Raw genomic sequence first — 14,582 nt, forward strand, 5'->3', positions numbered from 1 at the left:
TATGACTGTAAATCTTGTTCTCACAAGGCAAATGTAGTGTTGTGTTTAAAAGTGAGCAGGAATTTCTTCCATTTTATAATTAAAATTATTTTAACAATGAGAATTTATGCTGATATATCTTACGTAGACAGATGTGCTTATTAGGCAATAACTTTTGCCAAGGATGATAAATTATAATAGCCATTTAAACTGCATAGAATTTTTTTGGCAGCTGAACATGATTTTACTTTACATATCTAAAATTAAAGTGCAGCTATGAGAACTGTTGCACGTATTGACAAATACTATCTAAGGAAGTAAAGCAAATATATAAAGCAGCTTGAAAAATATTTGCTTATTTTTCTCTTACATGATACACTTCGCTTTAAATCCACTGTTACTCCGGTGAATGTCTAACGGCACAGCAGTACTTAGTTATCTCTCCCTTTCCCACCAACCTTTTCCCCTGTCCAGAACTGCTGTGGAAGTGCTTCCTCTCCAGGTTAAGTTTTGAGAATGCATAAGGGTTTGTAAGGAAGAGGGAAACAGTTCCATCAATGGTCTTGGAAAATATCTTGTGGGCACATAGCAATATCTGTTTTAAACCAGAAAGACTGCTAGATGTGATGTCAGGTGGCAGGATACATTTGTCATCTACTAATTCTCACTTTTCACAAAGTTACCAAGGTTTTATATGTACCCTTTTTTACCTTCTAAAGACAATTTCCTGCATGTGAGAAGGATGAGGAATATTAAATGAAGCCTGAAATCCCAATTTCTTGGCAGTAGATTAGCGCCCCCCCCCCCCCCCAGTGCACATCAATGTTTCACTTACAACTTCCATTATCCCCTAGCCAAGTTGTTGGAGGCTGTGTTAAAAGGGTAGGTAAAGGATACTTGCAAAATAATTGTTTCTGTTAAGAGGCTATCATTTGTTGAGGAAACTACTTCCCCAGAAAACCCAGTAAAGAAACGAGAGCAATGGCCGTTACCCCCTTCTAATTCTACACTGCGCATGGAGATATTATTTTCTACTTGTCTTTTCCCCACTTTATGACTTAAAGCAAATAAAAAAAATACATTATTAAAAATTCACAAGATACAAAAGTTAAAACAATTTTAAAAATCAAAAAAATTAAAACATACATAATTAAACATGAAAGCCAGCATGGCATACTGGTTTGAGTGTTGGACTGTGCTTCTGTCTCAGTGGGAGGCAAAACCCTCTGAACAAAGCTTGGCAAAAATATGGTGTTGTCCAGATGATTTGAAGAAAAATTATTTCAGACATTCCCATATGTCCTTTTTAAAAGGCACATAATTTAGTATTTTATTTTTATATTTTTCTAAACATTTTGCCTAAGGTGACTTCAAATATACCTGTAAATATAAATATCTGTAAAAAATTAAAAGAAAAAAAATTACAGTTCTAAGCGAGCAGCTAATTGCGATATGAAAATACCATGCCTGGTAGGAACACATCAGAAATAAGTTGTTTTATGACTCATTTTGCAATTTTCAGTTGTGACCAGAAATTATTGTTTTATTTTCATTTTTTAAAATAATATTTGAAATTCATGTTGTGTTTGGTTAGCTGCTGTTGCATAGCCTGGTTGCTTAAAGGTGTACACTGGTACCCCGGGATACGAATGCGCCGCGTTACGAAATTTCCGGGTTACGAAAAAAACCCATTAAAAATAATTGTTCCGGGTTACGAAGGTTATTTCGGGTTACGAAATTTTTTTTGGTGCTTTTCGGCGCTTTTTCGCACCAAATCGCGGCTTTTCCCCATTAGCGCCTATGGGGCTTCGGCTTGCGAATGCTTTTCGGGTTACGAATGGCGCCGCGGAACAAATTAAATTCGTAACCCGGGGGAGCCCTGTACTGGAAATGCATTTTGTGTACATGTTACTCTTAGTTAAAGAGGCTTTAGTGTACAGCGTGTTCAAGCAGATGCTGTCTGTGTCCCATTGGACTAGATGGTTACTCTCAAACTGCAAACTAGGAAGGTGTCCTTGGAAAAAGCTGTTGCTTTACTTAGGCATGTCCTCAGTAGCAAAGATAGTAAGCCCTGCAAATTACACATCCTCCAGTATGGGAGGATAGGGGAAAGATAGGTTTCCAACTACAGCATGAAATCCTTGGACTGTGAACATCACACATACTGACACTTTTAATATACACTCATCCCTCCATATTTACGGCTTGGATATTTGCGGATTTGATTATTCACGGATTTGATTAATATGTTCTCTCAGAATCTCTAGGTCCTCCAGTGAAACTCCATGATGAACTTTAAGTAAAAGTTGCTCTGAAAGACCTAGAGATTCCTAGAGTGTATACTCTAATAGGCATTTGTAGCTCCTCCAGCGCAGTTCTATGGCCAGTGTCTGATGGATGTTGACCACAAAATTTCACTGGAGGGCCTAGAAATTCCTAGAGGGGTGTCCTCTCGGGTAAAAACATGGTGTTTTTGTTATTTGCGGTTTTTCCATATTCATGGAGGTCTTGTGCCCCTAACCCTAGCAAATATGGAGGGACAAGTGTACTCCATGTCAACTCCCACCACCAACAGAGGGAGAGAAGAGACAGGCACTGCTCAACCACGCCTATCCCAGAGGCAGCTGAAAAGCCCTGCTCCATTGCAACTGCAATCGCCATAGCCTTGGAGGGAGAGAAGGGGCAGGCACCGCTCCACCATGCCTAACCCAGAGGCAAATGAAGGGCCCTCCTTCCATTCCAAAATGCCACTGCCATGGCCTCAGAAGGAAAGAAGAAGAGGCAGTTTCTGCTTGACTTTTAGGGCCAGAACAAACTGGCAGGAAGGGGCGGCTTGAAGCCACCTTCCCAAAGACGCCTTAGGACCGCAGCAACCACACACTGTTGTTCTGAAGGTGCCCTCCACCACCGGCCCAAATAGGAGCAGAAAAGATCTGCTCCTATTTGGGAAGGTGGCCCTGGCGCAACTTCCAGGCACTCTGGCAGCAGGCAGCGTCAAAACACCATGCCCCTGGAGTGTCTTGAAGCTGCTTCCGTGTGGTTGGCTGAGCAGCTTCTGGGCATCTCGGGGGCACGTGGCATCAAAATGCCCATCCCCAATTCATTCAGAAGACGGCTTTTGTGGCTGGTCTGTTTCGGCCCTTTATCCTCTCCTCCACTGCCACTCCTTTTCCTTGTGTGTCATGCCTTTAGATTGTATGCTTGAGGGCTGGGAACAGTTTTTTCCCCTTGTTCTTTTTCTTGTACAGTTCCATGTACAGTGATGGCACTCTATAAAGAAATAATAATAGTAATAATAATCATAATACCAGCAGCTGGCTAAGTCACAGGTTCTTCTTAAGACCCCAAACACCCTGAATATGCCAACTGATTTATATGCTCAATGGATATCACAGCCAAAGAAGCTGACTATAGAATTAAGGAAATCTGATGCCCCATGCCCAAAGAAGGTACAAAGAATCAAATGTTAAGAGTTGGGCAATTTGCACAGTTTTGAACACCATAATATTGAGTAATCATTTTGAATAACACAAGAAGACCTTATATAAATGGAATAAAATAGGTTTGTGAGGCCCGGTTCACACCGGCCTTTCAGGTGCCCTCATCACATACGAGCGTTGCCTGGAGGGTAGAGCACCCACACAGCCCACAACCCTCGCACATGACAAGAGTGTAACAATGGTGGCGCCCTGTTTACATGGTCGCCGCCATTGTTACATAAGTGCTGCATGGCGCCGTGTGGCACTTATATAATGAGTGCACCAGTGGCGCACTTGGTTCTTTTTCTGCCGGCGGGAAGCCACGCCATTTGGCAGCTGAGGCTTCCCTCTGGCAGAAAAATAGGCACCATTTTTGAGCGGCCTGTACCGCGCCTTTGTTATGCAAGTAAAGGTGGTCCCTTCCTTCACTATTTTGATCTGGGGTCTTCACATCTTGCTCTGACTTAAAGAATTGAAAGTTACATGTTAAATAGAATGACACTCCAAGCAGATCCAATGGCCAATTTACTCCTGCACAGACTGGCATTTAAAAATAACAACAATTAACACTAGAAGTACAAGAATTCAACTTCTGGATTTGAAAAATGGAGAGATAGAGAGAGAGAGAATGAGTGTGTGTGTGTGTGTGTGTGTGTGTGTGTGTGTGTGTGTGTGTGTGTGTGTGTGTTAAAGCTTGTGAGGAGGGCTGCAACCTATGGGAAAGGTCAACCACTCTCCCTTGAAGCTTTAAGGAGAAATAGTTCGTTCTTTTTAGCAGGAAAAGGAGAGCTGGAGCTACAAAAAGAGCTTTGGGAGCTCCTTGCAGTCTCCCATCTGCACTTTACCCATCCCCTGAAACAGATAGCAGACTAATTAATGTAGTTTGCAGATTTATTTTATTTTCCATTCACAAGGAGGTGTGTGGGCCCTGCTGTGTCAGCAGTTGAGATGGGGTTAAAATCTCCCCCTCATCTTTTAAGAAATCCTCTATAAAGCATAGGAACAAAAAGAGCCGTTTTCTGATGTTAGGTTGGGGGTGGGATTACATGCTTGTCTGTGAGTAGGAAGAAAAACATTCTCTTGCCTGCCATGTTTAATTTAGGCATGTTTTTTTATTCCTAAAAGGACAATGAGAACGTGCAATAGTCTCATTAAGCGCAACTATTTTTTGTTAGCTTGGTGAGAAATACACTGGACCGATGGAAAATGGCGGTATGCAAGTCAACGTACTCTACTCCTAACAGCCTCCTAGTGACTGGAAGGTCTGCAGTGCGCCTGTTGAACACAGTGGGTTGGACACAGTTACAATCTCCATGAAAATGCTGGAACCCAACTTAATCCTGGGCAGGGTTATTTTTAATTTCCTTTTCAGCACAGCCAGCCTTGCGAGGCAGGTGCTAGGCATGAGGTGGGGAATGAGCCCAAGGTAAGTTATGACTAAGGATTTGATCGTACGTAACCTGTGGAACCTAAGAAATATAGTTTCTTAAGAAGAGTTAATTCAATTATTGCACCTATTATGGAGCAATGAGAGGATAATGTTCTGAGTCCCAGACCATAATACTAGTAACATTATGGTGTAAATAACTTCAACATTTCATTTTATTCCTTCTTAAAATTTCTCATTTTGCTCTCTCATCTCATACTCAAACCACTGTGGAACAAAACAAACTGCAGAAATAATCCAGTTTGAGACTGCTTTAACTGCCTTGTCTCAGGGCTAGGGAATCCTGGGAATTGTAGTTTCTTCTTCGTAGTCTCTGCGAATCATACAAATGGGTTTCACTGCGCCTGCGCAGTGCTGTTCGGAAACTTCTAGAATCACTGGGCAAAGTTTACTTTGCAACATATAGAAACTTTTTGGCGGTAACTCCGCCCACCCGTTATAAGGCCCCTGCCTTCCCGCTCTTTCCCCAGTTCCTTTTTTCCGCCGTGTTGGTTGCTGTTTGGAACTTCGCTCTTGCTAGCTCGTTGGAAATCACTGGTACTTTGACTCGGACTGTTTTTGGACTTCGGCTTCTCTACTTCCCTCGTGTGATTGGACCTCGGACTATGTTTTGGACCTCGTCTAGCTTCTCGGCTTCAAGAGGATGTCTCCTCCCTTCAAAAAGTGTGACGTCTGTGGAGGCAAGGTTCCCGTTCAGGACCCCCATTCTTCTTGCCTCTTCTGCCTTGGCCGGGACCACGATCCCAGGGTCTGCAGCCTCTGTAAGTCGATGTCCTCCCAAGCCCGTAAGAATCGGGAATCGCGGTTGACCTCCGCTATAGCCCAGGGCAAGATTCGGGAGGGGGATTCCCGGCCTGCTTCAGCTCCTTCGGCCCCTGCTTCGACCTCGTCTGCTCAGGTCCGCAGCGGCCCTTCCAGCGCACCTCCTTCCACTTCGTTGGCCCATGACCCGGAGGTTTCGGACGCTGCTCCCCCGCTGGCCTGCGGCTCCGTTAAGCCCAGTGCCACTTCTAAACCCACTAAGCACCCTCGTGTACCGGGGTCATTGGGTTCTGATGCCGCCTCCGCTCACGATAAGGGAGTCCCCTCCGAGGCATCGGGGACGTCCCGAGCGGCCCTTGACCAAGGAGCCCATGAGAAGGCTTCCTCGGCATCGTCCAGTTGTAAGAGGGTCAAGGCCAAGTCCGGATTGTCGGACCATTCAAAGTCGGCCAGGTCGGATGACCCCGCACCGAGGAGGACTGCCTCCGAACTAGACGCCTCGGGCTCGAGGGACTCCGTCGCCCGAAGCAAGGACCGGGCTGGGCACACGACTGCTATTTCGGAGTCACCGATCCCCTTTTTCCCTCCGGATGCGCCGGCTTGCCACAAGTCCAAAAAGAGGCAATCATCGGCCCCGGACTTGGCGTTGTCTTCGGCCAAGAAGGCCAAATCATCAACCGCTCATCCAAGCTCCCACTCAGGGTCTCCTTCCAAGAGGCGTGCAGATGAGGCTTCTGGGTCCCGGAAGTCCCGGCGAGATCGCCTGGACCCCCCCGTGTTGACTGATCCTCTGGCCACACCATCGGTTGAGGACCATCCCCCTGTGAGGGATAGCGACCATTCCCCTGTGGGTGCCCACGAAAGGGAGGCTACCGTCCAAGTCTTGCCGGCTCCAGCCCAGTCGGCTTCAACAACGCTCCCCTTTCTCCTCTCGGACGATGAGGACCACGCTAACCTCCCACCGAGATCCCCTTCGCCGGCTTCACCGGTTTCGCGTTCGCCGGAGCGGGCCCTTGAAGATCCTCAGTACTTCTACGACTCGGAGACTGATCAATTTTTTCTACCAGTCCCTAGAGAGGTGGCTCTGGCCAAGCCCGTCCAGGCTCGGGACCACCCTCGTGACCGTGACCAGCCTCATGGTCAAGAGCAACACCGTCACGGGGAGCACACCGACCGACCAGGTCCGTCGATTGCACCTGCATTGCTGCCTGCTAACCGGCCTACGGAACGCCCCAGGCCTACTGCTACCATGGACCTGATTGCTTCGGACTCCGAACCTGAGCCCGTCGGCTCCGATGACTCTTCGGTTGTAGAGGACTTGGCTCAGGATTCTGCTCAATTCCTTCACCATCCGGAAGCCTCCCCAACGGATGATGTGAGGTCGTTTGTTGAGCATGTTATCAAGATGTCCAGGGCTCTGGACATTGAACTTTCGTATCCCGAGGAAGAGGCCAAGGACCCCGTCGAGCGCAGGGTTCGCGGTCGGGTCCATTCAACACCCTCGGTTCCATTTCTGCCGTCCCTAGAGACTTTAGTCAAGTGCTCCTGGGACTGCCCTTCTTCACTCCTCGGCCCGCCGCGCAAGATTGAGTCCCTTTACAGGGTTTCGGCTCCGTCCTCACCATGGCTCACCTCCCACCCTCGCCAGAATTCGGCAATCGTGGAGGGCGCCCAACAGACCTCAACTCAGCGTCAGGCGGCGGTACCGTTGGACAAGGAGGCCAAAAAGATTGATGCCTTAGCCAGAAAGGCATATGCAGCAGCTGCTCTGGCAGTGAAGGTGACCAATTACACTGCCTGTATGGGTGCCTACATCCAAACCCTGATGGAGGGCATTTCCCCAATTGTGCCGGACGTTCCGGATGGAGTCCAGTGAACACTCACCGAGATAAGGGATGAGGCCCATTCCATTGGCGCCTGGCTCATCACGGCTTCCAGAAATGTCGTAGAGTGCTCCGGCAGAGCCATGGCAGCTTCCATCGCCCTAAGGAGGCACGCCTGGCTGCGGGGCTCTGACCTCAACTCCAGTGTCAGAGCTACCATCGAAGACATGCCTATAGATGACTTGGGCCTGTTCCACGCCGAGACTGACGACAAGCTGAATCGGAAGTTCAGGATGAAGGCGGCGGCGAGAAAACATGGTATGTCTGCCCCCGCCCCAGCTCCCTTCCGCAGGCGGTTCCGTCCTTGGCAACAGCAGCAGGGCCAATTCAATAGGTCCTCCTACCAGGACCGTCAGTTTCACCAGCAGGGCTCTCAGCGTCAGAGGTACCCATCCCAGTCCTCTTTATCCTTGGGCCGCCGCAATCAGTCTTCCCGGTACCGCAGGAATCGCCGACAAGACCCTGACCAATCCAAAAAGAGGGCATGAAGCCTTCCCGCGCACTTCGCCCCCCCTAGGTGTTTTTTGGACATTCTTAAGCCCTTTGCCAGCGTATGGGCTTCCATTTCCTCCGACTCTTGGGTGCTAAACATCGTCTGTAGGGGCTATACCCTTGAGTTCGAAGAGCTCCCGCCCACTGGAGCTTTCATTCCCCCCCCCCCCGGACACCCTTCTCGACGAAGTGCGCACTTTACTGGACAAAGGGGCTATCTCCCCGCTATCCCCTGAATCCTACCACAGGGCCTTTTTCTCTAGGTACTTCACGGTACCGAAGACCGACGGGAGCATCAGACCCATCTTGGACTTAAGAGACTTGAACCTGTTCCTCGAATACCGCCAGTTCCGGATGGTAACCCTGGCTTCTATTCTGCCTCTTCTTTACCAGGGCCTGTGGTTCGCGACAGTCGATTTGAAGGATGCCTACTTCCACATCGGGATTCGGGAGTCCCACCGGAGATTCCTCGCCTTCGCCGTCGGCTCCGACGCGTACCACTACAACGTGCTCCCTTTCGGCCTTGCCACAGCCCCTCAGGTATTCACAAAGTGCATGGCGCCGGTGGTAGCATACTTCCATCAAAAAGGCTACAGAGTCTTCCCTTATCTAGACGACTGGCTGTTTGTCGCAGACTCTCAACAGGACCTCCAAGAGGCGATTTCGTTCGCCGTGCACCTGTTGAACTCCCTCGGGCTGGTGATCAATCGGAAAAAGTCGCACTTCACGCCATCCAGACAGGCCAAATTCATCGGAGCCATCCTCGACTCCGAAAAATGCTCCGCCTTTCTCCCCGTGGACCGATTTCATGCTCTGGTATCATCACTGAGGCCCTGCATCTCCCACAGAAGGGTGAGGGCCAAGGATGTTCAGGTAGCTCTGGGACACATGGCGTCAACGACCTTCGTGACACCGTGGGCGAGACTTCGCCTTCGTCCGCTACAGTCTTGGTTCTTCTCAGTCTTCTCTCCGATGGAAGACCCCCCGTCAAAGTGGCTTACGGTACCGAGACCGGTGGCCGCCTCCCTGAGTTGGTGGTTGGACGACCACAACGTGTGCTCGGGGATGCCCTTCCATCAACCTCAGCCTCAAGTGACTTTGACAACCGACGCTTCTCTAGAAGGCTGGGGCGCTCACCTCCTCGACCTAGTTGTCAAGGACAAGTGGTCGGGCTTGGACAGACTCCTCCACATCAATGCCCTAGAGATGCTCGCCGTCGAAAAGGCCCTGAGAGCTTTCGAGGCCGCTGTGACAGGCAAAGTGGTTCTCCTGAGGACGGACAACACCACCGTGATGTATTACATCAACAAACAAGGTGGCACCAGGTCAAGGACTCTTCTCGAGATCACTCTGTGCGTCTGGGACTGGTGCATCCACAGACATGTCCTCCTTCAGGCGATTCACCTGCCAGGAGAGGACAACGAGTCGGCGGATCGCCTAAGCAGATCACCCTCGGTATGCCACGAGTGGAGGCTCCATCCGGAGACGGTCAGCGACTTGTTCGACAGGTGGGGAACCCCCCGAATCGACCTCTTCGCGACCGAATGGAACAGCCACTGTCCCCAGTTCTGCTCCAGGAGGCCAATGGACGGATCTCTCGGAGACGCATTTGCCTTCCTGTGGTCGGGGGAGCTACTTTATGCCTTTCCCCACTTCCCTCTCATCATCAGAGTGGTGTCCAAGATGATGCTGGACCGTACGGACGCGATCCTGATCACGCCATGGTGGCCAAGACAACCTTGGTTCGCATCCCTTCTGCATCTCTCCAGGAGGTTCTTCCTCCGCCTCGAGCCTCGCCCGGACCTGCTCTCGATCCAGGACGGACGGATTCTCCATCCTGACATCGACAGCCTACCGCTGGTTGCTTGGAGGATGCGGCCCTAACAGCCCTGCCTGAAGCAGTGAGGACGGTGATCCTGGCCTCAAGGAAACCTTCTACTCAACGGTCCTACGCCCTGAAATGGAGAAGATTTAGCCTCTTCCTTGACCGGAGAGGCTTGTCTCCTGCTCAGGTGTCCACTCCAGTGGTACTGGAATTCTTGATGGCACTTTTGGATGAAGGTCTGTCCCTTACCTCCATCAAGTGCTATTTGTCTGCCATTTGTTCTAAGTTTCAGTTCGGGGGGAGGGTTTCCTTCTTCAAGGACCCCTTGGTGAAGGGGTTCCTCAGGGGATGTGCTAACCTTTACCCTCCTGTGTCGGTACCGACTCCGGCTTGGAGTTTGGAGGCAGTACTTTCCGCCCTCCAAGCCAAGCCCTTTGAACCGATGGCCACAGCGGACTTGAGACTACTGACTTGGAAAACTGCTTTTCTTGTGGCCATCACCTCTGCCCGCCGTGCGGGCGAGATTTGTGCCTTGCGGAGGGACCAGCCCTTCCTCAGGTTCCACAAAGACAAGGTGGTCCTCCGGACAGACATTACTTTCTTGCCTAAGGTTGTGTCTGCCTTTCACATGTGTCAGGACATTGTGCTGCCCACCCTCGCGTCCAACCCGACGTCGGATGCGGAGCAGCGCCTTCACTCCCTTGATGTCAGGAGAGCTCTGGCTTTTTATTTGGACAGAACTGCTGCCTCCAGCCGGTCCGAGAGACTTTTCCAGTGCTACTCGGAACTGAAGAAAGGCTTGCCTGTGTCTGCACAGAGGTTTTCCAAATGGGTGGCTGGTACCATTCACCTCTGCTATGAACTGTTGGGCAAACCGCTCCCTGGCAGGGTTTGGTCTCATTCCACAAGGGCAATGTCAGCATCCTCCGCATTCCTGTCAGGGATTCCCTTGGAGGATGTCTGCAAGGCGGCTGTCTGGTCCCAACCTCTAACTTTTATTAAACATTACAGGTTGGACACCAGGGCCATCCGGGACGCAGCTTTCGGGAGGGCTGTGTTGGTTTCAGGGTTGCATTGATTGCACTACTGATGGTTTATGTTTCAGTGTTTATGTTCATATGCCACTGCTTTACATTCTGTTGAATGTTGGTTTGCACAAATTCTATGGGATTGGTCTTGCATGACCCCTTTTCCCTTCTCAGGTCCAGCAATGTTATTGCTATGTTTGCCTTTACATGAACAAAAAAGACTGACTCTTTTTATGGTTCAAGGTGTTTATTATTCCAATAAATATACCTTTGGTTCACCATAGCTTTGGTGTCAGGACACTCCCTCCGCCGCATACCTAAGCTTGTCAGTCTAAACCCATTTGTATGATTCGCAGAGACCACGAAGAAGAAGGACATGTTGCTTACCTGTAACAGTATTTTTTCGAGTGGTCATCTGCGAATACATACAAATCCCACCCGTCCATCCCCTCAGTGTCCTGCTCTTATTGGCTCTTCTATCGCCCACTTGGCGGGAAAAAATGCGGAACTGGGGAAAAGAGCGGGAAGGCAGGGGCCTTATAACGGGTGGGCGGAGTTACCGCCAAAAAGTTTCTATATGTTGCAAAGTAAACTTTGCCCAGTGATTCTAGAAGTTTCCGAACAGCACTGTGCAGGAGCAGTGAAACCCATTTGTATGTATTCGCAGATGACCACTCGAAGAAATACTGTTACAGGTAAGCAACCTGTCCTTATTGTGGCACCAGAGTCTCTGACAGAGAAGGCTAAATGTCTCACAAAACAACATTTCCCAGGATTCCCTAGCATTGCTCCAGGGCAGTTAAAGCAGTCTCAAACTGAATGATTCCTGCAGTGTGTTGACCTGTGCCAAACTTGCTATCCAGACAGAATCATCCTAATATGTCTCAGCTGCCGTACTAAAATATTTTAAAATCTTACTGCATTATGGTGCATTGCTTCATTTCATTCCAGTTTAATTATTTATACAGTACTATTTGGATAAAATGTCCATCACCACTCTTTTTTTAATATTATTATTTTGGCAATGTACCACGGTGCATGTCTACCTTTATGTCTATTGGTGGTGGTTTTTCTTCTGTAGGGTGGGCTATTTCAGCTATTGCTGCCCTAACCTCATCCTCTCCCTCTGAACAGACATTCCTTTATTACTGTAACCCCACTCTTATCACCCCACTTTTTTTGCACCACTGCCGACTACTCTGGCATATTGACTCTATAAAGATCTTTCAAATTTCAGTGTTAATAATAATAAATAATAAATAATAAAAATTTTATTTTTATCCCGCCCTTCCAGGGATCAGGGCGGCTAACAACAAAATTAAAATACATACAATGCAGAAAAAGTTAAAAAACCATAAAACACAATAAATAAAAAGCCCCTATAGCCCAACCTCATGACCACGGAAGAGGAGGGAGGCCCACAGGATATTTATTCGGGGAATGCCTGCTGGAATAGGAAGGTTTTGAGATCCTTCCTAAATTGGGCCAGGGTGGTAGATGAGCGGAGCTCAGTGGGCAGCTTATTCCAAAGGGCTGGGGCAGCTATGGAAAAAGTCCTCCTCGAGGTGGAGGCTAATCTGGCCCCAGGCACCTTCAGTAGTTGCTGCCCAGACGTTCTGAGGGTGCGAGGCGGAATGTACGGGGAGAGACGGTCCGTTAGGTATCCTGGGCCCAAGCCATTTAGGGCTTTATAGGTAATAACCAACGCCTTATATTGAGCTCAGAAGCGAATGGGCAGCCAATGGAGGTCCCTAAGAACCGGTGTTATATGGCTGGTCCTGGGAACACCAGTGACCAGCCGGGCCGCCATATTCTGCACCATTTGTAGCTTCCGAGTTTGGTATAAGGGTTGCCCCATGTAGAGTACGTTGCAGAAATCCAATCTCGAGGTTACCAGAGCATGTACAACAGTTTCTAGGTCCCTCTGGGCCAGATATGGGCGCAGCTGGCGGATCAGCCGAAGCTGATAACAGGTGCTCTTGACCGTCGCATTCACCTGAGCAGTCAGGTGAAGCGACGAGTCAAGAAGCACGCCCAGACTGCGCACGGAGTCCTTCACAGGGAGCGTGACCCCGTTCAGGACAGGTGGAACCACCGCCATTCCTGGACCAGGAGAACCTATCACTAGTACCTCCGTTTTCTCTGGATTCAATTTGAGTCGGTTTTCCCTCATCCAGCCCATTACTGACTCCAGAAAATTCCCTGTGTTCAGATTTGCTTTCACATGGCAACTGACCTAAACCACATCTCTGGCAAATCTGCTGTACGCCAATGCGCAAATTACTCCAACTACAAGAAATCATTTACATGAAAACAAAAGGGAAATACAAACAAATGTTGACAAAATGATTGTGGTTATACTTGTTGCAAGTTTTACTCCCATTAATAAAGAAACATGGAAGACACATTTTCCTCAGTACAGTCAGCCCTCCATATCCACAAGTTTTTAAATCCATGGATTCAAGCATCCATATATATATATATATATATATATATATATATATATATATATAGGCAGAGTGAAATAGTGTTCTTTATATAAAATGGCAAATCAAGGTTAGGTTTTTTTAATATATATATATATATATATATATATATATTCAAAAACAACCCTAAACTTGCTTATAAGGGACACTATTTTACTCTGCCTTTCAATTTAATGGTACTTGAGGATCCACAGATTTTGGTATTCATGCAGGGTCCTGGAAGCAAACTCCATCGGATGCTAAGGGCTCACTGTATAAATGAAATTTCAACAGGAGGAGGTATTTAAAAGTTGGATCTAAACAACAACAGCAATAATAGAATCATGGGGTTGGACGGATCCTATCAGCCATTTAATCCAACCCTTTGCCATGCTGAAATCCACAGTTAAAGCACACATCTAACCCAAAATGGCCATCCAAATTAACACCTTTTAGGTGCATGCCCCAATATTACCACTAGATGGGATGCTAGTTTCCTTATCTTGCAGGTAACATACTCCCTGTGAATGATTTCGGGTTACTTTACAGGAGCAATGTGAAAATGGCTGGAAGCCAGGCTAAGGGAATATGGAAAGGGGGAGTTACAGGAGTACAGGTTCATCTCTTTATAGTCAGCCTTGCAGCACCAGGACAATAGGTTCAGTGGGAAAGCAACAATTTGCAGTCTAGGAAAACACACACAACTGAACAAAACAATTGTTTTTATGTGCCTTTAAGCCAGATCTGACTCACAGTGAGCCTATCATGTGGGTTTACTTGGCAGAATTTGTCCTGGGGAGATAAATTTCCTTCCTTTGAGGCTAAGAGAGTGGGTCTTGCTGATGGTCACCCAGTGGGTTTTCATGGCCGAGTGAGAATTCAGTATGCTGATAACTCACAGAGAAACTGGGGAAACCTATTACCAGACTAAACTTTAAAAACAACAACAACAATGTTCTCAGTGAACACAAGAGCTGTCTCTCCAAAGTAGAGCCATCTCCCCAATGGTTTTGTCTATGAAGTGTTTGCACTTTCTGGGCAAGCTGACACACAATCCTGAGAAAACTCTATGCTCTCTCATTAAGTCAAAGAGATAAGAATAACTCTGGAAAAAATATGTTTTTGTGATAGCAAATACATTGCTGGGAACTTTGCAAAGCAATGATTAATAAACTGTTTTTATCAGAGTTTAGGCAAGATGGACAGAAGACCAAGATCTTGT

Source organism: Sceloporus undulatus, chromosome 2 (assembly GCF_019175285.1).
Source record: "Sceloporus undulatus isolate JIND9_A2432 ecotype Alabama chromosome 2, SceUnd_v1.1, whole genome shotgun sequence".
Lineage (NCBI taxonomy): Eukaryota > Metazoa > Chordata > Lepidosauria > Squamata > Phrynosomatidae > Sceloporus > Sceloporus undulatus.